The 26,357-nt window shown below is 31.3% G+C and overlaps 1 long non-coding RNA gene across 1 annotated transcript in view; it reads left to right on the top strand.

Moving 5' to 3' along the window:
* Positions 1-26,357, top strand: part of LOC148274611 (uncharacterized) — a 138,221-nt gene that overhangs the window by 25,903 nt on the left and 85,961 nt on the right. The gene's annotated exons all lie outside the window — the stretch shown is intronic.

Genomic DNA, 26,357 nt, shown 5'->3' with positions numbered 1-26,357 from the left:
TATACGAGTATATGAGAAGACTTATTTTTATCAAATAGATAATTGAATTGGATTTTTTGGTTATGTTTAATATGTGACATTCCTATTTTCAATCATCTGTTATTGTTATTCTGAGGTGTTTTTGTTGTTTCACATATTTTAAATCTACGCCATTTAGATTAAATATAAGTTTGGGGTTTTATGAGCCAATGTAAAAACTGTAGATTTGTTAACATTGGTGTGAGAAGCCATTTCTTGGTCCATTCATGAATACTCTCCAGTTCATGCTGCAATTAAGTTGAGATGTGAAATTTAAAAATGTAACTTTCTTAAAAGAGACTAGCTCTTGTGCTTGGAGAGTGATTTACACTGTTATAGATATGTAGTATTTGAAGTTATATTCTATCAAATATACATGAGAGAAAAAAATATAAAAAATAAAAAAATATATATAAAACAATAATGCAGTAATTCTAAAAAATTAAAATGCTGTTTTTACTCGAGTTGAAAAAAATTCTTTAAATTTTCTTGAATTTATTAAGTGATATTTCAATAGCTTTTTGTTGATTGTCATTGTAATTTTGTTTTCCTAATTTAATAAATGTCAAATATTTCAAATACGACCACTGAATACATCATTTTATGGCTTATAATCATTTCGCGAACGATATGACGCACCCTAATTTTTTATTGAATTTTCAGAGTAAAAAATGACGTCTTATGGTCCAAAAATACGGTATGTATACACTAAATGCAGCACTAAGCACCCGTTTTATGTTCCATCCAACCTTAGTTCCGGAACCTAACGGGTAGTTGTAAACGTGAAGCATCATCCGTATTTTAATTTATCTCACTGATCGCAATTAGATAATTGCTTAAGTACTAAACAACAGCGAGATTCAACAATATCGATGGTAAAATGGCTAAATAACTGATGCGCCATAAAGTGAATTTTTCCAGAGAGTTAATTAAATATTCAACTTTTTATAGTTCGAAAAAAAATCATTACAATGCACGTCCGAAGACGAAGATGAAAAGTGTTTTACAAAACTCTTGGAGCTTTGTAGAATGAATACCAAAAACGGATTTAAATGTAAACCTAAATGACAATTTGTAAAAATAAGTCCAATTTTGTGTGATATTGACATTAGAGGGTGAAAGCGCTAATTGGTCAAAATAAATAAGTGGAAGTGTACTAAGTATTTTTTAAATTAATAACTTATGTGTAAATATAAGTTATTACATCATTACAATGGAATTCCATCAAGAATTGTCAATAAATAATTTAAATGAAATGTTATAGATTTGTTGATTTTATGAACGTCGTACAAGAGGGTTTTCGACGTAAATGCTAAAATATACGTCCGACATTTATGAGCGTCGCGTCGGTTCATACCGCGCAGCTTAAAATGTTGAAAAACTTATTACGTTCAATTCAATTTTGGCTGTAGCGGCACATTAGTCACTAAGATTTAGCCTTTTTACCCTCGATACAATAGATTATACCGTTTATCGTTTTTTAGTATAATTTACTAATAGTAATTTTAAATAAAATTACAATATTTTCATAGTACTTTAAATATAATGGATATCATAATAATAGGGCAGGTATGAGTTAATGAATAAACACTTCTCTCTCTTCCCTTTTCGAAATTCAATTATCTAAATCTGTTGACCCTTCTTCTGTGGTAGTACTGATTAAAATTTTCTGGGGTAGAAATGCTTTTCACTTAAATTTTTATAAAAACTAGATATACTTTTTAGAACTTAAAAATAACAAACAACCAAACGAACACTGTTTTTTTTAAGAAAAAAAGGAATATTTTCATTTTTATGATTTACTCAAATATTTCGATTTGTAGCTATATTCAATTAGTTGTAAATAACTAACTATTAGAACATGGGAATCAAGCTGGGGTATACCCACTATAGTGGGGTCCGAACCTCGAACCTCTGATCGTTGAGTCCGCAAACTAACCTCGGGACCGAAACCCGTTTATTTCTACGTCTTTATAAACAAGTCCTGGATTTAACCCCCGAGAATTAACAAAAAATAGTACCTATTTATTTACCATCAAAACTTTTTTTTTTCTTTCGATTTAAATTTTTTTTTCCTTCAGATGGGAAAGCTTTCTAGATATTAAACTATTATTTCTTATTTCCAATAGCGTTGGTTCTAATGAAACTGTCAGCTTTTCCCACAGAGTTTACAAGGGAAGGAGTTTTCATGAAATGCATTTGACATTTTAATTATCGTCCATTTACCTAAAATGATTTTACACTAGAACTGAGAGCGTAACACAGCTTCTCCAAATAAGGCTTTTCGTTCTGATGCAGACTTCATTTAAATTGGAAGATAAGTATTTCAATCAATTTTAAATGTTATGTTTGTAAATATTTACTCAAATTTATCGTTCACCAGTAATCATCGCTCATTAATTTTTTTTTTCTTTTTAATTATAATTCATTTGAAGTATAAGCAAAAAAGCAATTTTTAATTGCTTTTAAGGAATATTATATAGCGCAATTAACAAATGCAGATTCAAAACATAGTCTTGATATAAAAAAAGTGTTTAAGAGATAAAATCTGGAACTAAGAAATTGACGGACTTACAATACCCAAGACAAGAAGCAAGGCGAAGATTCCGGAACGATCACGTCAAAAGAATGGACAGCCCCAGAATTTTCTATATCATGGCTCATGAAATCTTAACTGGTTGCCGTTTATCCGGAAGACCACCAAAGATATGAGAGAACAGCTAGAATTTAACGGCTCGGGAGACGCCTTCTAGCCCATAACAGATCAACAGATCTAAACCAAGAAGAAGAAGCTTTTAAGAAAAGTTGGTGGAATATTTCTGGATAAAACGTGTTCTTTAACGAGCTTTTATTTTGTCTGAATAAACACACAGTTTCAGTTATATGTGTTTTATATAGTCAGATTATAAATATTATAACATCTTTAATAAATAAATATATATATTTATAGGTTTATTGGTAGTGTGATGGCGCGAAACGGATGGCGAAAAAAAACAAATATTGTTACATTATTTTATGGATGCTGAATCGGAAGCTCTTTCTATTATGTAAATGACAAAATTATATTTTATGTTTATTTATTTCAAATTACATTTGTATAAATATTCACCAACATATTATGGTTTTTCAGGCTGTGCCCGTGTTAACCCAGAACAATTACTAATAACAAAATATAAAGTATGTTTAAATGTTCAATAATTTCATAAAATACAATATATATCTATATTTTTTTTTAAACGAATACAAATACAAGAAACAACATGAACTTCTTTGATATTGTTAATTTCGAATGAAACAATATATAATAACAATAAACAATATAAATAAATACGTGCTTTTTTTTTAAAGCATTCCAAATAAAAGAAATAATATTTAAAACTTATTAAAGTAATGGAATATAAGTCATACCTATAAAGTAACAAACATAAACTAGTTTAAAGAATTTATATTTTATATAAAAAGTAATAGAATACATAGTTCAAAAATATATTAATATAATAATTTACGTATGGTATACAAAGTATAAATTAAAGTAATCAATAAAGCAATAAAATAAGGATTTAAACAATATAAAAAATAGAACGAGACATCACAAAATATAAAGTGGATATAAGGATAAGTATATGTAAGGAAGGAAAGCCAAAAGGCCGTGGCGCAGTTGTTTTGACGGCAAAATGTGAAATTGGCGTCGCGGGTTCGATTCCCGCCAGTTGCGAGGAAAAATCCAACAAAGATTTTTTTCTCAATTGGTCTTGGTGTTGTGGTAAATTATTTATAAATTCCTTCCATATCCTTTTTTTCCTACCTACTGACAAGCCTCTACAATAGATGCTTAGCTGGTTATTCCTTAAAAAAAAGAACAACAATTCTTTCATTCAGTAAATTAATGCGTGTATGTAATATATGCTATCATAAAATATGGATCTCATCATTTATTTATTTTTTTAAAAGAAATATTTGCGTTCTTATGATTTACCCAATATTTAATTTTGAGGGCCATTTTCAACGAGTTGTAAATAATTCACTATTAGAAAATGGAATCAAGTTGGGGTAGAGTGGGATTCGAACCACAGACCTTTGGTCCGTGAGTCCGAGAAACTAGCCACAGAACCACAACCCGATTTTTAAGCTTCTTATTTTAAGCTACGTGACGTGAGGAAATTCAAGAAAGTACAGTTAAAAAAATGACAGATTTACCCTTTTACCATCCCACTACCGATATATGTACTGCAGAGGTAAAATCGCAATGGCAAATTTTAATTGTATGGAATTGTGTCAAAAAATTTACCCATAAGCCCCGCATTAGAATCAAATGCAAAACGATCGTCAACATTTATGTGAGTAGGTAATACATATTTTTTTTAATGTGTATTAGGTCGTATGAATTTTTTTTTTAAGGTATTATGCACATTTTTTTATTGTTTAATTTGTTTGACAACGTCACTGTGTTCAAATAAACTTGATCGGATCGTAGAAACGTAAAATCTGTTTTTATCTATTTAATAAAATGAAATATTCAACTAATTAAAAGGTTTCAGTATTCATGGCTGTTTGCTATTCATCTTATGCACTTATTTTCTTAATCCCACCAGAGCCGTAGATCATTTTGCATTCTGTTCTAGGCGGGTGATTATAGTACTTCTCTCGCAGCAAAGTCTACCGAAGCTTGTAGAACATACCTCCAGTTGCAGTGCGATCTCTCCTGCTCCGGCTGGCGCAGTTATTCGTTCCGTGGAACGATTGTTATGCTCCATTCTGACAAAACAATCCCAACCTTCGCGTCCATTGTTACGTTTGCGAGCATTGTGAATCACGTGGTCCGCTCCTTCCGTCGGAAATTTTTCACCGAGCGCCGATAGATTTCCGTACCCCCGTTAAGCCGCCACAATTATTAACGTTTTGAGCGAAAAGTTCTTTTGTAACAGCTTTTAGGGCTTTGCGAGAGAAAGGACTTAATTTCAAATCTAGTAGAATGTTTTTGTGCTTGAAGTTTAAAGCATTTTCATACAAACGCAATGAGTTTAGAGATATTTTTGATGAAATCTGAAAATTGTATTATTTTATAACATTATTAATTTGTTTCATAAATCTAGAGAAAAATTAATATTGCACGTTTATTAAATAGATAATATATTAACACAAATGCAGAAATTATCCAGAAATAAGTGTGGGCATTTACATGGCTTATGATATGTCGCTGATTTGTTAAAATATCTATCAATTCAGATAATATCTGAAGACGGTCAAACTGGAACCCGCCTAAGAAGATTTTCATTTGCCTAAAATGAATCATTTTACCTTGGTATCTATGAATTATGATGTCAATATTCGTATTTTTTACTGATAGTATTTTTATTTATTGAAACAAATTTATTTAGCAGATTTTTTAAAAATATATTTAACATTAAACGTCGTTACTAATCTTCGTAATGTTTTACACTACTACAGTAAAACTGTTCAATTTTTTTTTAATTCTCATCTATTTGCATTATTATTTGATTTAATAAAACCTTAATTATTAACACAAGTAACAAATTTCATAACATTGATCTTTATTTTTTATATACTTAAATTATTTTTAAAATAATGAGCCCAAGTATTATTTTATATATGTATTTTTTTATATTGCGTGGGCACGTTTAACGTTAAAATGATTAGAGAAATACTTAAAAATTTGTTTTTAATTCTCAATTAAATGAATGGCTCTAATTGAAAAATCCATTTTCTCTCATTCGTGGGTACAAATAATCGACCCTCGCCGTGTTTAATTTCATTTTTCTCTCATTGAAGCAATTTTCCTGTGAAACCATTAGAGGCATTACGGGTCTAGTTAGATCCGCTGGCGTCTACAGGAACTGCTTTCCATCCATTAAAAAATTAAGTGCATAACATTAAGCGTCGTTATTTATTCTCTTGCTGACCGTTTACCAAGACTCGCTTTAACAGACGCAATTAGTTAAGTCTTAATTTGTTTTTCACATCGAGCATTTTTACTAAAAATATTTTTATAAATATATAACGTTAACATACCTTACTTGTATTGTTCATTTTACTTGTAGGTTTTGGATTATTTTTTGCGTGATACTCAGTTGAGGCAAACACAGTACTGAGACCGATGTGTTCCTCGCAGGTTTTTGCTCCGTACCTCATATATAATAACATTTATTAACTATGTAATTAAGGAAGATTTAAAAATGCATGTTATGTCTTAAAATTTTTATTTTTTATGGTAATGAAAAAAAGATTTCTACATAAAAAAAATATAAATTATAAAAAAAGCAATGATGTTTCATGAGTCTGATTTCAATATATTTTTTTAATAAAATTATTTCATTGGTTCTAAAGTGTATTACTCATATATAATATTTATCACTAAAATAATACGTACAATAATAATACCATAACTATAACAATATATATAACGACCAAAATAACTGAAAATAATAAATAACTATCTACCTAAGAACGGGGAAGCTATCCCTAATTAGGCAGTTTAGATGATTTAACAGCAAAAACGGAAAATATGTGTATTCTCGTACTTTTACTACTCAATTAACTTATTGTATAGATAATTAAAGTAAATTTCTGTAATAAGTATGTAAATATTTAACCATAAAAAGTAGAACATGTTTATAAAAACGTAAATCCTACATTATTATTTTTTAAATGTAAATATGATAAAATGAATTAATAAATTTATTTTTCTCAACTAGCGAAGTTGTATGGTCCATTTGGTAAAGGGTCAAAATTGGAAATGGAACAAAAAAGACTTGCAGTGCAGTTTATACCAGAAAACGACTGACCACCGCTGCGTAAATATTGGTATGTTAAAATGCACGGATGGAATCCTGACTATTGTAGAATTCTGAAGCCCATACAGACACACTAATATGCGCCTGTTCGTGTGTGTTTGTTGGCCTCAACTTATGCTGCGTTTGCTAAACAACTTTAAATTGAAATAAGAAAAGCAAGTTTTTGTTGAAATTATATTTTTGTTGCGTTCATAAAAAAATAAAAATTCACATAAAAAAAGCGAAATTCGACAAATGTCTTTTGCGACTAACAGTTGCGTAGCTCATTCTGTTCGTCCGTTTTTTGTCTACTTATCCCAAGAAATCCAACGTTATTTATTAATTCATTCAAAATTGAGGGCATTGGAAGCAAAAATAGCAAACTCCCGTTTTGGTGTTTTCGAGAAAAATAACTAAAACTGCTGCACTAATGCCAAAGAGAGTCTTCATGTTAGAAATGATATTTTCACTGAATTTAAACTTCAAGATACAAATGAATTAGCCTTAATAGAAACACGAATTCAAAAAACCTTCTTAATATTTGTATGGCACGGCCATTTTTAAAATTTAAATGTCAAACCTCTCATTGGTCGAATAAGAGGGCTGATGTATTTTGCTATTTTTGCTTTCAAACCATCAGAAGTATGATTTCAAACTACATTTGCAACTCAACTCATAATAAAGTTGATAAACTACATAATGCATCATAACCAAAAAAAAATTTTTTTGGATGTTGCTATCTTTGTTTCCAATGCCCTCAATTATTCTCGTTTTCTATTACCAAAATTGTGCGTGTTATATTTGCTTCCACTGCCACTGCCTCAAAAGTTCAAAACTTGTATCTACATACTGTGTACTGTAACTTTATAGGAAATAATCCAATGGTGTCAAATTACAGGATCATGGAGGCCAATTAATGACACTTTTTCTGAAAACAATGTTGTCGCCAAATTTGAATTTTATTAAAAAGCTGCTTGGACATATTTAGTGAACTGAACACTAATTTGTGTAATAAATTTCCACAATTTTCAATCCTTGTCCTAGTGTTGAGGTAGGATGACATTATTATCTCGTGGTGTGGAGTGGTGTGTTTGCACTGCAATTCTAATGTTTTGTTTCATGCCTCTCATGTATTTTTTCTTGCTCTGTGTATAAAACCGTCTACATTGAGTTGTTGATTATATTGCTAAAATTAATAATGAAATATTGCCTTATAAAGTGAACAATGTGGAAGGAAAGATAACTAAACTCTTGGATTTACATAAACTCGCTAAACAATGTTTAGTCAACTGTGAATTCTTTATTGACAAACGTCTGCCACTCGAATTCAATTATCTACATTTGATTTAAAATAAAAACGTGTTCAATTACTTTCAATTTAAAGATCATATTGATAAACATTTAAATGGCTTCAAAAATAACGGCAATCTCATTTGAAACAGATACTTTGCCTTTTAATAACATTTGATTCAGCTTTCAATGACGCTTCAAGAAAAATCATCTGCTTTTTCGGAAATTGATTTAAATCCATCACGCCTTTTCCCTTAATGGCAAATGGGCCAAGCAAGGAATATAATCGACTAGATTGTAAGGTCCTTATCTTACACCTTCATGGACTATTCTCCTCCATTATATAAGTTCGGCTCGACTTTTGCAAGTCATGACACGCTCGGTTTTTTCATCCCTCCCCCGCCTCCCGCCCTTGTCCCCTGCCCAGTACCGTTCCCTTCCATTCCTCACCAATATTTCCCCTTTTCAAATTCCGATCAAATGCAATCTCGCACGTGAACAGATTTTTGAGTGATGATTTTCAAGATTAACGCAAGCTGCGATGAGTGTTTGGCGCTAAGCGAACAAAACAATTTTACCTGATTTCCAACCCCGAAATATTGTACATAGAATTTCGTTGTTCTTGGAAAATATTTTTTAATGTTTTTGATAGAACTAATAAATTTTATCAGGACTGTTTGAAATACATTTCACTTTTTGTATTCTTCCAGAAACTGCATATATCCACATTAATCTTTGTTTGTAAGATGACTTATTGTATTATGTTACATTATTAATACTGTTTCTGTAGTTTTCATTTAAACGATTTTATTAATGAATTAGCACGACAGTAAAAAAACGTAGTATTTTAATTCACAAACTTGTATTGGTGTGTAGCTGACAAAAAAACATATATTTTGATATGCTTTTCAGCGTGTTTATGTTGACTTCATTAAAATTCACAAAACGATAGCAATGCAACTTTTATTCTCTTTGTCTTCACTTCGGTTTTTTCTCTTAATTTACATAAAAAGCGAGGCACATTTGTAGGCTCCGGTTGCTTTCTGTTTATTTTTATCTGTTGCGAGATCCGGAAACCGTGCTCTAGACTGGCTTACTCCGTTCGTTTTTTTTTCATTCGGAAAGTCGTTTCGATTTATTTTATCTTAACACAGTCTTGCAAACTCTATTACTCCGCGCGTTTTTATAAATTTTCTCACCGTCTGATTCCTATCAACTGTAACTTGGATAGGTACTTTTAAAGCAATATCGGTAATACTTTACTGAATAATTTATTCTAATCTTACGACTTCAAAAGTCTCGCTTTTTTATAGACCGAACGGGTAATTGAAATTCCTGAACCCGCTAACGCGTTTAATATGTAATGTTTCTGCTGAGGTGATAATAGCCGAACGCTGTTATTTACAGAGATAGTTTTATTATTTTCATTTTTCGTAATAACAAAGCCAAGATAAAAGAGGTATCAAGTCATTTTATCCATTAAAAGTGACTAACATCCTTTCCATTCGAGTTATACACCTCGGAACAAAAACATAATCGGCCTTACTAGATTCCAATGCTTACCTTGTCCTAGGGCACCTCTGTTTGCCCTCCCATTATTGGATTATTGAAATCTAGATTTATTATAGGGCTCCATCTAACCTGAATCCTCCCTGCCCGAGTTGCTTTCAGCCATGTGAACAGGGTGCGGGATGAGAACCCGACGCACTAATTAAAATCTTAACTCCCTAAATATTTACCCGGGAAACAAGGCGAGTTACGGTTTTAAGTGTGGCAGCTTCAGAAGGGTATCTACGTTCCCCGCGCATTTCAAGCGGTTAACTTATAAAAAATGCATTATTATTTAAGAACTTAAATGCCACCCTTTTTAATAATCGTAGTTGGCACGCAGCACAGCGGGTTAGTACTTTTCGTTTAACTTGCTACACAATGTCGCGTATTCAAAAAAAATATTCCTGGGAAAATATTTGCGACAACGCGAGGTCCCCCTCACAAAGCGACAGTATTATAATAGCCTTAAAACATTGCATCGTTTTGATAAGCTTCTGCAGCGAAACCACTTAAAGGGATTCTTCGAATACCTTTTTTTATTGTGCGCTGTCACTATTTTCCCCCAAAACGCATTTTCATAAATCACTGATAAGCTTTCACTCCATTTCGGTAACTGCATGAGCTTTATACCTGTGTTCACGCTTAAGTTCATTCTCTTTGTTAGAAACCACATATTTCAAATTCATTTTTAAGATACAACTTGCACACTTATATCATTTTTAACAATGCGCAATCCTATTTATTTTTTGTAAACAAGTAATGTAATCGACTCGTATTTACGCTTATTTAAAATATATCCATTTCAGTAACTTTTTTAAATAAACGACGTATTTTATATATGTAGGTCCCGTAACCCCGGGTGACTTTGCGCGATAAAATATTTTCGTGAAAATTGTGAACAAAAAATTATCGTGAAAATTGAAAAATCCTGCCCAAACTATTAAATAAAATTTACATATTTCACATTTATTAAGTCAAAACCAATCAAATTCAAACAGAAAATATTAAATTTGGAGCAAAGTATAGTATACCTTTAGTGGGAATTCTTCAGGCCGAATTACAAAATCAAATAAAAATCTTATAAATAATGTTTTGGAGCAATTTATAATTTATGTCAAAGAAATCTATAAAAAGTGATCACATGTAAGAATGTCATTGCAACTATACGAGTACTATTAAAAGATATAAAAGTTTTACTACTACTTATTCTAGATTACGCTGATGTTTTCATGTCTGATTTAAGCTGTGAGCAACTCGATAAACTTGAACATTTTTAGAATAAATGCATGCATATTTTTGGTCTTAGGAAATATGACCACATTTCTGATTATCGTAGGCAACTGAAATGGCTCAAAATTAGACAGCGGAGAGACTATCACTCCCTCTCACTTCTGTTCAATGTACTTAATAGTCCTAACGCTCCCATATATCTGCGTGAAAAATGTCAACGCTTATTAGTTCATGGTTTACCTCTTCGTTCTAATTCTCAAGGCACTCTCTTTATACCCATCCACAATTCGTCTTTCTTCTCTAACTTATATAGTGTCCATGAGGCTCGACTGTGGAATCATCTCCCATCCACCATCAAAGATGTTACTATAGTATATAGAAAGAAACATCTCCTTTCTCTTCCTTAATATCTCCTCCTTTCCTGTTTCTTATTTTTTCCTTTTTCATATTGAGTAATGGTATTGATTTAAGAAAATTTATACCCAAATACATTTATTTATATTTTTATATATCTTTACCTTTTTTTTCTCTTAAATATGTATTGTAACATGAATAATATATATTTTTTTAAATATTTTTTGGTTGGAAGAAATTGCCATTTGGCAATAAGCTTGCCAACGTACAATTAACATTACGTACAAAAAGTTAAATAAATACATTTTTAAAAAATAAAAAAGACATGTCACTTTGACACATAACCAAAATATTTTCTTAATATTGTTTGTTTAAGTGTAAAATTATTTGCAACAAAATATCGTTTTGGCGCAAAGTATTTTATCAGGCCGGTGCAAAGTCAAACCCAGTTTACAGTATGTACTACTTTAATAATTTAAAATACCAATATTCATAATTACTTGATATTAATGTTTATAAGCCAAATATTGTAACGATTTCATTCTTTAGTCAACACAATTTTGTAGCCTCGATAACCGTCAAAGTCAACTGTCATTGGATCATAAATAAAATTTAGCTGATTTATCAAAACCACAAGTCATAATCATCTTCTTTCATCAAAGGTTCGCTACAGTTTTTTACACGTCTATTTACCGTGACCTTTGCAGCACCTCCCTTTCGGTCGTTCTGAAACAATCGCCGGGCTAGGATTAGGCATCGCGGTGCCGAGCGTCGATAAAGCGAGAACAGCTTATTAAGGGATTTGTGTCCACCGCCCAGCCTACCTCCGGCTCTCCGTCCTTCCCCGGTATCCTCCGATCAACCCCGACTCTATCCCTTACAAGGTGCGACGAGCTTACCACAAGCCACACAGCGTCTTGGAAACATTTCCGTCCCATGTCTATACATGAATCTATACCTGTTACGGCACAAGATACTGATAAAAGAATGCCGAAAATTTTTACAATACATTCTGATAATTTCAAGTAACGTGAGTATCCTTATTTTACGTATCCCAACATGTCAAACGATTTTATCCTAAATTAAATCAATTTTAGACGTAGTAGAATCGGTAAAATTATAATATAAAATTTTAATAATTTTCTTTTAAATGCTATGTATGGCAAAAAATATATTAAAACGTCTTGAAACCGAGTGAACGCGGTTAAAATGCGATCTCTTCGACGAATGTGTGGGAAATCAATGTATGACAGGGTTACGAATAATGAAATCAGGCGAGAGTGTAAATCTGAGTCAAGTATAATTGATAAGATTAAGAAAGGGTCTCTGAGATGGTTTGGTCACCTAGAACAAATGGACGACGAAAGAATGGTAAAACAAGTATATATGGCGAAAATGAACAGCAACGTGAGACGAGGAGGACTAAGAAAGACGTGGCATGATCAGATAAACCAAAATCTTAAGTCTGGTCATGTCAAAAGCAGACGGAACCGAAGGACATGTATGACAAGATGTATGAATGTGGAAGAGGCTAGGATTGTATGCCAGGATAGACATGTGTGGCGGTCCATTCTCTCTGCCTACCCCTACGGAGAAATGGCGTGATGGTAGTTGTAGTAGTGGTAGTAGTTTAAGCATGTATAAACATAGTAAGGTTTTGTTAAAATTTTAAAATTTAATAAAAAGTTTCCGGATATTCAGGATTCAAACATTCTCTGTGAGCGTCAAAAATGATATTCATAAAATTAAAAACGTACAACAAAAAAAATATCTAAGGAAAAGCTTATACGCTAGTCATCTCAGAACAGGTAATATACTATACCTACACAATCTGCTCTGAGGTAGCTTTACATTTTCAGCACTGAAATTAAAAAATCTAATTAAAATATTACCTTTAAACGGTTATTCCTAACTTTCTTAGAAAATAAATACAAGGTAAAACGATTAATTTATTACTTTGTTACAAAACAAGCTACATTGCGCTTTACACCAGTATTACATTATACTATAATTAGCGAATAATCAAACAGGTGTAATGTATCAAACAGCTAATACTCTCGAAGGGTTTATCTTATTTGGAAGTTTCTTAAATTACTTTTCCCTGTTGTATCAATCATTCCTTGAATCTGGAAATGTTAAAGAAGAAATCTCATTCCCCAGTGAACGTGTTATAAAGAACAGGCATTCTTTGTTTTGCGTAAGCTTTTCCGCCTCCCTGATTATCAGAAAAAAAGTGTTCGAAATTGTTCGAATCATTTTTCATTTTCGCCTGACTAACGCGGCGGGGTACAGCGGCTACGAACCCCCTTAATCCCGGCGTAATATTAAATTCAACGTGACATAAGTACGAAAACTTTTTCGGAGTGAGAAAATTAAAATTGTTCATTGTATTTATTTAATCAATATAAATGTCGTTTTTAGTAATTTTCGGTATAAAATAGCAAGACACATATTACAACAGAGACAAAAAAAAATCAGAGAAGGAAATTAGGAAGTCTGGGCATGTGTAGGGCATATTAAAGGGTAAATGCGGAGACTTCCTCATTTCCACCTCTAAAATGTTCTCCGTCTCTATTGTAATACGTTAATCTTAATGTATCCTGCGGTGCAAAACCCATTATTTCCTTAAAAACATTTAAACTAACTCAAAATATTGTTTACATATTAAATCAATACGTTTAATTATTTGCTTTTGCTGTCAAATATAGTATTAACGTATATTTTATAAAGTCTTAATTTTTTTTTCAGTAATATTGTGTATAATAAATAACATATTGTGATTTACGTACATTCAAATTACATGCCGCAATTATTGAAAGCATAAATCAATGATATTAGTTATCTTTTATATTTATTAAAAACTACATTTTTACGTAGTTCAAATCCCTAATAATATTATATGCGTACATACGATAACAGTACAAAATAATAACTTCGTAGTATCGCGTTATTTACGCCTATTTTTTATCTGAAGTGATATGTTCATTATTTTTTAAACTTATTATATTATATTGTTTTTGTTTCCCACGAATATGGCTTTCCCTATTTTAATTACACTTTTGTTAAATCATAGTCAATGTTATAAATCTGCCATTTTAATCCTTGTTTAATGATATAATATTTAACTTGTCCCCTATAACTGCTCGACCCTCTCATACTTTAGTGGCTGTTTTCATCTTATCCTGATTTATAAGGGTTTATTCCCTCGAATAAGATCTCCTTTGCTTTTCTCGAGTACCAGAACTCCTCACAACCATTCTACACTTTTCTACTAAAGCATCGACAATGCAGGTTCTTTAATACTGAAATATATCTTGATTCCTAAGCTCTAAATACTTCTAAAACTTTCAAAGTTAAATCCATTGTTTGTACATAGGCTGTTTCTATCATTTACTTTATTGGGTAAATAAACAGTCAGTACACAAAAATTGTCAATTTCTTTTTATTAATCTATATAAGTGAATGACACTCATGCATACATAAAAAAAAATGTTTACACTTAATACAATAAATTAAATTAAGTTAAATACAACAAATTTAACATATGTCAAAGAAAATATTTAAAAAAATATGTATGTAATAATAAAGTGAATTTAATATATGCTTCTCTTAATATTTCTATGATTTTTGACCTAAATTTACATACATTGTCATAAAAAATACCAGCCTCGGTACATTTATTGTTACATTGGTCGTATATTCTAGGATTTGTAGGTTGTTGTAAATAGTTTATTGACGCAATATCTGTGTAAAACGGAAGATTTTGTCTTGTCGGTCTAGATAACACACGGAATAGACGTCTTTCAAGCAAATTAGAGGAATCAATTTTATTTTTTAGTAATTTGTATTAAAAAAACATTATCCTTCGATTTTTAAGAGAGTTTATTCCATGGTACTGCATACTTTAAGCATAGTAAGAAAAGTTAAGGTTTAACCGGTAGTCGACCTGTTCAAAGAATTTTTGTTGGACCCTTTCTAGTACATTAATACTAATATTATAGTCAAGTGACCAAATAGAAGTACAGTATTCTAGTTGGGGACAAACTAATTTTATGTTTTATATAGTTTTCCATATATCTCTGCATGTTTAAATGGTTTCAATACCCGCATTATATCGAAACTGATTATTTAAATATCAACCAATAAAAAACACTCGTAGCAAATAAGATATTGACTAAAGAAAGGAAACTACTTGTCATTTGAAACCTTAAACAAAGCACTCCTATGTATTGGAAAAGCAGTAAAAATTCATTCATAAGTATACTTAGCAAAACGGGTATTGGGGTGTTAAATTCAATAACCTTTTATTTTGTAACTTTATGGGTCATCTCGAAAAATAAAACACTAAGTCTACATGAAGGTTTTTGTGAAACATGTAATTTTAGGTTAAAAAGTATTATAACGATGTATATGTATATCCGATATTCGGAAAGCGCCAACCCGCGCCAAAATGTCGACACCAAAATTTATGATGCTTCCTTACTCCGTGGATAGTTTTATGACGTTTTGATTATTTCTCTCGTACAAACAACAGTTTGTGAAGTTTAGAATGGCACGGCGCAATCTGCACTGGGCAATATTCGCATAATTGAATAAACCAGAATAAACCCGGAAAGAGTAGAGAGAAGGAAGCATCCCCTAAGGTGTTTCCGTTGCGTGCATCCCCTTAGTCAGTCAGCTTTTCCTTTCTTATTAAATTTTTCTCCTTTTGTTACATGATTTCACGAGGGAAATTGTTTTAAAATTTATGAAACATGTTAATGCATACATTCAGATACACGCTTTTGGTATTTTATTTTCAATGAGCATCTTGAGTTGAAAGCAACGTGTTGCAATATGTATTTTACAAATATACCGTTATAATATATTGGGTGTTAAAATAAATTGCGTCAGTTTTTTTCCCAAATGAAGAAAACAAAGAGACACAATGAAAAAAAATAAAATATTTAATAATTCATAGAATATTGCGCTTATAATGTGAACAGCTTTAGGCGCATTATTCTCTCGATTTGACGCAAACAGATGATGTCAAAAATGATCATTTTTGTCTACTTGATTTTTTAATTTTAAGACATGTAATTTAATAAAATAATATAACTTACGTTAAAGCAAACACAATATCAAAAGAAAATTTTCTTTCGAATGACGCATGACCTTTAGCACTTTACTTAAAAATGAACCCAACCTTTATTTACACCCAATTCTTTAATACAGTATTTTTGTAAATTGCTATATATAGTTATAAAATACGTATTGCACCGAATTGCGTTCAACTTAAGATGCTCATTGAAAATGAAACAGTAAAAGCGTGTATTTGTTTGTAAAATAAACATTCAATCATTTCACTTGAAAAATATGTTTTTTTAAATTTTATTTTAAAAAATCCTTGAAAGAACTTTGTAATTGCAGAGATACTTAAGTAAATACTTACTTGTTTTGTTTTTATGCTAAGAGCTGTTAAATGCAAAACCCTGTCAAACTCAATGATTCTCACTACAGTTATACAATTAACAATATGATTTTTTTCACTTTTTAATTAGGACTCATATTATTTATTTATTCAATCAGAATACGTCATTTGTAGTAGGTATCTAGATTTTGTCGATTAGATTTATTTTGTGAAAGTATCGTACATGACCGCACTTCTAGGCCCATCATTATTGAAAATAGTAACTATTATCTACATTTTTAGTGTTCAAACGATGTTACTTCGTGATACATTAAATTATATAGATATATTATCCATTAATTTAATATATAATTAATTTAAAAATAAATAAAAATACCACTATGAATTCAGTTGACATTAGGTATTCAATTGAAATGTCAACTGGCCGCATTGTTCTAGTAATTAATAGTGCTAAAAACGGCCGCGTGGAGTGCTATATGTCTTGCAATATGACCCACGATAGTATTATGGTCTTATGTCAAAAGTACCATCTCAAAGAAAAATAGCCCTTAAGAAATAATGTTTGAAATACTGTTTTCCAAATCAAGAATCTTCAAACAATTTCTGTAATCTGCATGTTTAACATAGGAAAAAAATCCCGCAATGGGGGTTAAGACATTCAAAATATAGTAGGGATACTTATTCGTCTGAAAAAATAAGCTGGAATAATCGGCTAGTTTCTTGGCTCACCGAAAACGCTGGGTTTTATTAGTATGAATATTTGTATTAGGATAAAAATACATTTTTTTTAAAATAAATAGTAATTATTTATTTGTTTTTCTGTAAGTAAAGGAACAGTAAAACATCATTATGGTTAGTCAAATAAAATGGTAAGCTGCGCATAATCGCTTCTATATACGGTTCGCCCCTGTCATCTTACCTTCATGCAACAAAAGTGATCAAGATACAATGCAATTGGTGAACCAATGCAGTGCCCTATGTGCCATTAGGTGCGGAAAGGAAATAATGATGATTGCTTTTTTTTTTTTTTCAAAATTATTGTCCTTTGAAATTTTCAATTGAATTTATTTTTTATCTGTTTTTAAATTTAAATTAATAATCTGTTTATATAAAACTTGATAAGCTATTTTTTTCTCTTATAAAATGAAAATATTTACCCGAATCATGGTTAAATTTTATTTTTATAACTTGTATTTATGGAAAGGGTTCAAGGAATTCCCGACGGCTGTATTCGACTACAATAACGTGGATGAATTATCCATCATTATTTATTATCTTTCGCTATGTTGGTTGCTTTTCTTTTAATTCTCGGAACTAATAAATTAACTATGATAAGGCATGGTAAATCCCTTTGGAGTTAGGATTTGCCTGTTGTAAAAATTTGCTTACGCTAATATTCGTTATTATTTTTTCCACATACGATAATATTCTGCTTTATCGCAAGTCAGTGGCGGCGTGAAGAGAACGCGGGCGCACACCGCACCGATGTTTACTTTACACAGCCACCCGCGATATTTGAGCCCGCTGCAAAAGAAAACAAAACTCGCGACTTGTGCGTAAACAAAGCTTGGCAAATAACATTATCGATAATGAAAACAGCCCCCCGGCTGAGCCCACCCTCCACCTTTTCTAATTATTTTAATGGTAATCGCCGGCGAGCGATAACACTCGGCAAACAAAAAGAATGTGTTTTATTTAAAAATGAATACTAAATTGGCTGTGTTTGCCGAAGAAAGAGAGATTTGAATAATTGCTCATTGAAACGAACACGCTTTAAAAGTTACAATAACTTATTTGAATTTTCAGTAGACAAAATACTGACTCATTGATGTTGATTTTAGAGATATTTAAACATCAACATTTACAAAAATGTTTTTTTAAACAAATATTTCAAAGTTTTTGAGGTAAGGTGTTTGAAGTAAAAAAATGTGTGTTTTTTATTAAAAAATACGTTGTTCTTGCTACGCAGTGAAAACTTAATTTACATATATATGCAAAAAAAGTTGAGTAGGTTTTTTTAGTTCCACTGTTAACAAAACCGTGTTTTTACACGAGAATATTTTGTAGTCCCTAGACTGGTACCTCAAACGTAAAACTGATCATCTTACCTTCATGTAACAAAAATGATCAAAATATGCTGCGATTGGTGCACCCATGCACCCATGCAGTGCCCTGTGCACTATTAGGAGCGGAAAAGGAAAAATGAACATGTTGACAAATTTGACTTTTTTTTATCGGAGATTTTCCTCGCAATTTATAATATAAAGAAAATATATTGTATTAACAAATAAACACATAAAACATTATTAATTTGATAGATAACTCTCTCATTAGGTAAAAACGTGTTAAAGGATAATCAGATAAGAATCTTTTATTCTTCCCATTGATAGATAGACATCGCTGACTGACGAATATTTGTCGATGGCCATTAGCAGATTTTTGCCTATAGCTAATTTTCGTTTAATTGGACCCACGCCGGTCTATGAACGGCTTTACGCTGCATTCGGTTACATTTGGCAAAGTAGATCACCATGACGCGATGGATTATTGTATCGCGCATAATGGCGCCTATTGGGATTTAATTGTCGAAGTGAATCTGCATCGCCCTGTGATATAGATTAACTTTGGACGGGTTCACGTTTTACAATTAACAATTCCAGATTTACTACGTCGCATAGTCGACATTTTACATACGATCCGATTCGCATTATAATACGCAGACATACGAGTATATATTTATGGAGGTATGTATTCGCACCAATCAAATGCGAATACGATATATCTTCCTTTAATAAATCACTCCATTAGCTTTACGACACTGTCGAAATTGGGGTTATATAATAAACGTAATTACAGTATATTATATGATCTCGTAATAGCCTTCCCTGTACTGTACATAAAAGACAACAGCATGTTAGACTAATTATGTCTAACTAAAATTAGCAAAGTTCTCGTTTTGTTGTCCCGTTTTCCGCACCTCAAAACCGGAGCGATTTTGTTGCTTTCTTTTAAAAGAGTGGCATAATCTTATTTCCGGTTTTGTTGTTTTTTGCCTTTTCTGGGTTTTCAAAAATAGGTATATATATAATACAGTATATAAAACTGGGAGCTTTGATGAGTTTTCGGATGGTTCTAATTCCCATAGTAACATCTTATAAAAAAAAAATGAACTCGCAAATAATGAATATCTATAGTGTGTAAAAAATACATTGCTCTAGTGTTAAAATCCGGGGAGAAAATACGAAAAACCGTCTGTGTGAAGAAAGGCGAAACCGCGTTTCCTCTGAATCGGTAACAGCTAGATGTACAAGATCAGTCATAATCAGATTATTTTCTTGCTTGGTAGGCAAACGCGCTGACCGTTACACAACGAGGCCGACAAATTTTACTTACATTTAATTTACTAGATTCAAAAAAGGAGTTAAGATTTTATGCTTTTATCCATTTTAGTAGTAACCGGCTACTCATTAGTAACATTACTTATTTCCGTAGTATATATATATATTTTTATTTTAAATTCAATACGTTTTTTTTATACCTGTTCTATAATAATAATCATAGTGCGATATATTAAGCCATTATGTTTTCAACAATACTTATTTTAACACATTTTTAATTATTTTCAAATTTGTAACTACATCCATGATCTATCGATATTAATTAATACACCATTATACCGCTAAATAAATTTATTATTGAATTTGAAGGTAATAAAAATTTTATTTTTGCTTTATCTCATTTATAATACTTCAAGCCACGAGGAACATTATTTTGCCACGAAAACACAAGCTAAAATCAGAAAACATCTTATTTTCTTATAAAATTTAATCGGGTTGTGGTCCTGTGGCTAGTGTCTCGGACTCACGGACTAAAGTTCCGTGGCTCGAATCCCACTTTACCTCAACTTGATTCCACTTGTTAAAAATGGCCGTCAAAATTAAATATTTGGGTAAATCTTAAGAACTTAAATATTTCTTTCTAAAAAAAAAAACCAGAAAAAAATAATCAAACAATTTTTTACTCAGGTAAATTTCACTGTCGGATATTATTGTACGCCGATAAAAGAATAATTTATCAAAATATTGACACTAAACACATATATGTGCCTTGCCTTTTCACATACCTACATTCCATTTATTTGATTTACATCTAATACAAACAGACGTACAGCTTAAATTATTATAAATAATAATAAAAAATGCACACACAAAAACAGTAGGGCCTGCCATCTAATAATATGTAGGTATTTACTTAGTTTGAACTATATCAATAATAAATATACCATTTGTTAAAATGAAAGAAATATGGATATATACAATTTATATAAAAACACGTTTTTTTTCCATTTCAAATGAAATAATACTTGTTTTTAAAAAAAAGTGTTATCAAGTTGCTTAGTGAATTTGCAAGCTATTTCAAAACCACCCGTGAGGTTATATCTCACAAATGTGTCACCACATAAATTAGTCAAATTTCATTTGGAACAAACTAAGAACAACGTGTAGAATTAAACTGCAATAAATCTCATGATGCAGTATTTCTAAAATAGTATAAATCAAGTCACGACATGACTTCAAACGGAGAAATAAATTAATCAAACTTAGTTATTTAAATGCAAAGTAAACCGCAGATTATTAAATCATTTGATTCTAAATACATAGATGTATATCGCAACGAAGATGAAGGAAATATTCGTGAATTTAAATAAGGTAAATTAATATTCACCATTCTGCGTATGATTGGGCTTCCGAAACTCTACTTGATTCGCAGTTTTTATTCTACTTCGTAACTTTGAATAGATTTGATTGGTTCACCGGTTAGGTATAGTGCTTTTCGATTATTTGTAACATAATCAGTTTTATATATTCTTCAGATACCAGACCGGACGCGCTAACTACTACATCACAAGACGGGTGCATGTGGTTATTTGAATTTATTTTTTATTATTCAACTTTATTAAAATATTTATTTCAAATTAACGGGCTTTTGCCAATTAGTAAATTTAGTGGTTTTAAAAAAAAACATTTTTTTAAAGACTTTTAAACTAAGCCAAATTTTTTTTTTCGATTTTTATGTTTCGTATTATCAGCGTTACAAAGTTTTGTGTATCTGAAATAATTCCTCGTGTGACGTTAGAGGTTCATTTCCGTTTCTCATTTAGTTCTTCCCATTGGTCCAGAAACGGCAAGCAGACCGGAAATCTTCCATAGTTCTCATATCATAGGTTGATTCATATGAACCAGTGACGTCATTCAAAGTAGTAGTTTTCATAATAAAAATAATAAAAAATTTATACATTTTCAAGAAACTTTGCCGTACAATTTAATGCTTTAATATTTACCCCGCGTTTTTTACTTTTGTATTTAATTTCCTGTTAGGCTAAAGTTCCTCATTGGCTATTTCAACTAACTAAACAGTTTATTTAAAGGAGTTATTAATTTTTAGTTTCAATACGTATTTAAAAAATACATTTAAATATTACTGTTTTGAATAGAACCCGCTTTAATAGGAATCAAAACATGATATAAAGGAGAGAAAAAGAGGAGAATTTTATGAAAAAATAGGAAAAACTTTCCTGCATTGAAGAAAATATAAACCACTGCTTACTCAAAATAAGTAAAGTGTAAGTTATCAAACAAATCTAAAAGACAAAATCAATACATTTTTTTTAACGTTCGTGCGTAAAAAACCGTCAAAAAATAAAATTTGAAAAAATATAAATGTAGTATTTTTGTAAAAATTTCCACTGAATATCTAATTAAGACATGCATTTAGTTATTTATTTAAGACAAGATCAACTCTCGTATTAGGCACTCATTACTCAAAGTCTCCAATCGTCTTTTTTTTTGAAAACTGGACTTAATAATCAATGAGGACGTAAAAACATATTTAATTCATCACTTTATTGATTTGCAAGACACTATGTATTAAATATAAGAAAAATTATATAATTTCTTCGTAACCGAGTTAAATACGCTATTTCTTTATTCTGAAATAGTAATATCGTGTAGTACTGTAATGGCAAATCGTCTACCTTCGTTGGCGTGAAAAGGCGTCGCGGCGAGCGGGGAATGGCGGCGGCGGGCGTCGCGTCTGTACTATCGGTTCCAGGGCTCATACCTTGTTCATACAGTAGTGGGGTGAGCGATCCCGGCTCTAAACTGGGAATTGGGGATGTTGATTCTATGGAGTGAAGTACGCAGTGTATACACACCTAAAGGTTCGGAGCATGGATAGGCGGTAGCGAGGTACGATTGCTCTGCGACAAGAGGCCACTGAGGATCGGAGGTAAATCTGAAGCGTCGAACTACAGTATACCAATGATCATTAACTCACACACATAGTTATTGTAAATATGTTTGTATATTTACTAAAATATATTTTTTTAATGCTGTGCACAATACACGAAATAGTGTAACAAGGGATTTTTTTCTAAAAAATTATAGGTACTATTAATTAATGCACGACCTTTTGTGTTATCATTAAAAACACTATTTACACGTTTAAATAATAATTTCATTTATGATTTGCAACATTTATTGACTTGCTTTTTATTTTGTTTAACTCCATATCATAAAAACATTTAAGTTTGCAAGAGAAAATTCTTGATAAATGTTCGTTGTAATTTATTATAGAAATAAAAGACGAGTGATACTTTAATTCACAGATTTGGAATATCCAGTGGTCTTATTCGCTTACCTTATTTTTGAACCAGATACTGACTCTTAGTTGACAAAAATAATTTAATTTTGTTTTTTTTTCATATTTGTATACATACATTGAATTTCTCAAAAAAGATACAAGTCTCGAAAATGTCGCGAAAGCGATCACTGAATATTCCAAATCTGTTGATTAAAGTATCATTTGTCTTAATTTAAAAAAAACCGTATTATAATTTTAAAATAATGATATTAATATATAACACTGATTAGAGTCTACTTAAATTGTTTTATTTTATTTTTGAACACAAAAATGAAAAATTCGGACAATTATTTCACTTTGTTAGCTCATTTTTCTAACAACATTCGCACATAACATTCGTTTTAAAATGCTCTAACAAGGCGAAATAATTCACCGTATTTTCGTTTTTGTGTTAAAAAATAAAATTAATAATTTGGAGTCAAATAAAATAAGTGTTTTATTTAATATTAAAATTAGTAATATGCACACTAAAAGTGGTGAAAGGATAGTTCAGATTTTTTTTAATTAGCCAAATTGTCAAGTAAAATTATTAAAAAAAAACAGTTTCATATTAACATTAAACTAATGTTACACTTGAACATATAAAAAAATGTAAGCGTATATTTTGTTGACGTAAAACAGCATACATGTAGCCCCATCGTACGCTGAATTTAATACAAAATAATCCATGACTTAAATGTATTAAAATTAAAAATACGAGAATTGAAAGCACCAATCGGGGTATTTTTTTTTGTTGTTTTGTACGAATATGTGGGATTCAAGTTGTTGAGGGTTGTGATTCCTACCCCAGTTGGAGATTGACAGAAAAAACGAGGTTGGCGTTCAATGCGCATTTATTACATGGCACATACACAATGAATTGAATTATGTCGAGCTAGTATTACGGCGATGATGCGTTGAACTAACAAGGCCACGTTTTGTGGTATCTTTATAGTCCGAGCTCATTTTTTATTCATGTCTCCATGGTGGGAACAAAGTTAATGTGCTCCAGAACGTTACTCTTGTATAGACATATGTCTTATATGCAATACTATTGGTCTTGCAGAATGTAATGTATTGTATTTAATGGAAAACGCTGAGTTTCTTCTTGCAGTCGTTACTCTATGTTTACAGTTACATCATTTAGCACATTTGTGTGTTATCGATCAATGGACTTTGACCCCCACAAATACACAATGATCTCTTTCTGTGTGCCTGTTTTTATTTTTTACTTTATAAGATTTATAGTCTTCTTTTATAATTAATTAAAAATTGCTTCTCTCTAGGACAATACTATAACCTACTATTTTTTTTATTTACCATATATATGTTTTGGGCCCAATATTTTTTCTTTGCGCCTGAGTATTTTTATTTAGTGGAAATCTTTTTACGTGATAACATAAAATACTTGTTTGTAAGGCACTTGGAGTCGTTCATTATATAGACATAAAGAGAAAACTATTTCGCGTAGAGCCATTTACGCCTGTAACTGCTCAGCCCCTTTATCCTAATCCTAGAAGTTGTTTTATCGAATTCCCGCTGTCATAAATTTATTACTTTTACGAGCATACGGGATGACGGCCATAAAGAGATAATTTATAGCCGCGTAGCCTCCCTGATCCGCGCATCTAGAGAAATATAACCGCTGCATTCGGCAAACACAAAAACTAAGCCGCTCCGCATACACAAAAAGAGGCAATATCGAATCACTGAAAGCACAAAGCTCCCGCAGAGCTTTACCTTGCCCGCAGTACTTTACAGATTTCGAGTGAACTGGAATTTTTTGCTTTGATTATTTTTGATGCGGTTAATTTAAGCTTGTTTTGTACGTAAATTTATAATGCGGTCTGCAAGTAAATTTCGCCAATATTTCAGGTCTTAGAAATCCTTTTATGTTTTAAATGCTATTCAAAAACAAAAAAGTTAAAGTAATTTAAAATACAATTTTTAGGGCTTAATTATTGCTCATAACTTTAAAAAACACATTTTTTGAGAGTTTTTGGTTTAAAGGTTGTTGAAAAATTAATTTTAATAGTTAATTGTTTTTTAAATAATTTAAACAGAATTGCAGAAAAACGCTTAAAAAACAAAAAAGTTTACTTCCACGATTTTTCTTCGAGTTCAGTGATTTTCTACAAGTATAAAATTTGAACAATCTCAAAATATTTGTATGGTTTAATTTGTTTCATATGATACAAGAATACTATCATGAAATTCGTAATTTGTAATGTGACACTGGAAAAGTACAAAAGACATTTATATATAAATATATATTTTTCAAAAGTCTGCGATGTATGCAAGAAAAGCGATTTGCTTATGAATGTTGATAAATCGAAAGTGATGGTTTTTGAAAGGGATGAAAATATAACTAAATGTGAGATCAGCGTAGATATTCTGAATCAGGTAGAAGAATTTGTGTACCTGGGAAGTATGTTTACTAGGGACGAAAAGGCCGAGAAAGATATTGAAAGGAGGGTGAGTGCTGGGAACAGGGTAAACGGTGCACTAAAATCTACTTTGGCAAACCAATTTTTATCGCAGGAGGCTAAACTAGCAGTCCACAACGGAGTTCTAGTTCCAACTCTAATGTATAGGAGCGAAGTATGGAATTGGAAAAATAATGATGAAAGTAGGTTGAATGCTGTCGAAATGCGATCCCTCGGGCGTATGTGTGGTAAAACGATGTATGATAGGTGCACAAATGTCGAGATCCGTGAAGTGTGTAAGGCTGAAACATGCATTATTGACAGAATCAAGAGAGGGGTGCTGCGTTGGTTTGGACATGTAGAGCGAATGGACAGCGAAAGAACGGCTAAAATGATCTACGATGCAAATGTTGATGGATGCAGAAAACGAAGAAGACCGAGAAAGACATGGCACGACCAAGTCCATCAAATACTTGAAGATGGACATGTCAAAAGTAGGAATAATCGGCGTGCGTGCATGAGAAGATGTATGAATGTAGAGGAAGCGAGGTCTGTATGCCAAGATAAAGTGTTATGGCGTTCTATCCTCTCTGCCTACCCCTACGG

Source organism: Micrasema longulum, unplaced genomic scaffold, assembly GCF_059751315.1.
Source record: "Micrasema longulum isolate JH-2025_06_02 unplaced genomic scaffold, ASM5975131v1 h1tg001615l, whole genome shotgun sequence".
NCBI lineage: Eukaryota > Metazoa > Arthropoda > Insecta > Trichoptera > Brachycentridae > Micrasema > Micrasema longulum.
The sequence above is the reverse complement of the archived record's forward strand: the minus strand, read 5'-3'. Positions and strand labels throughout refer to the sequence as shown.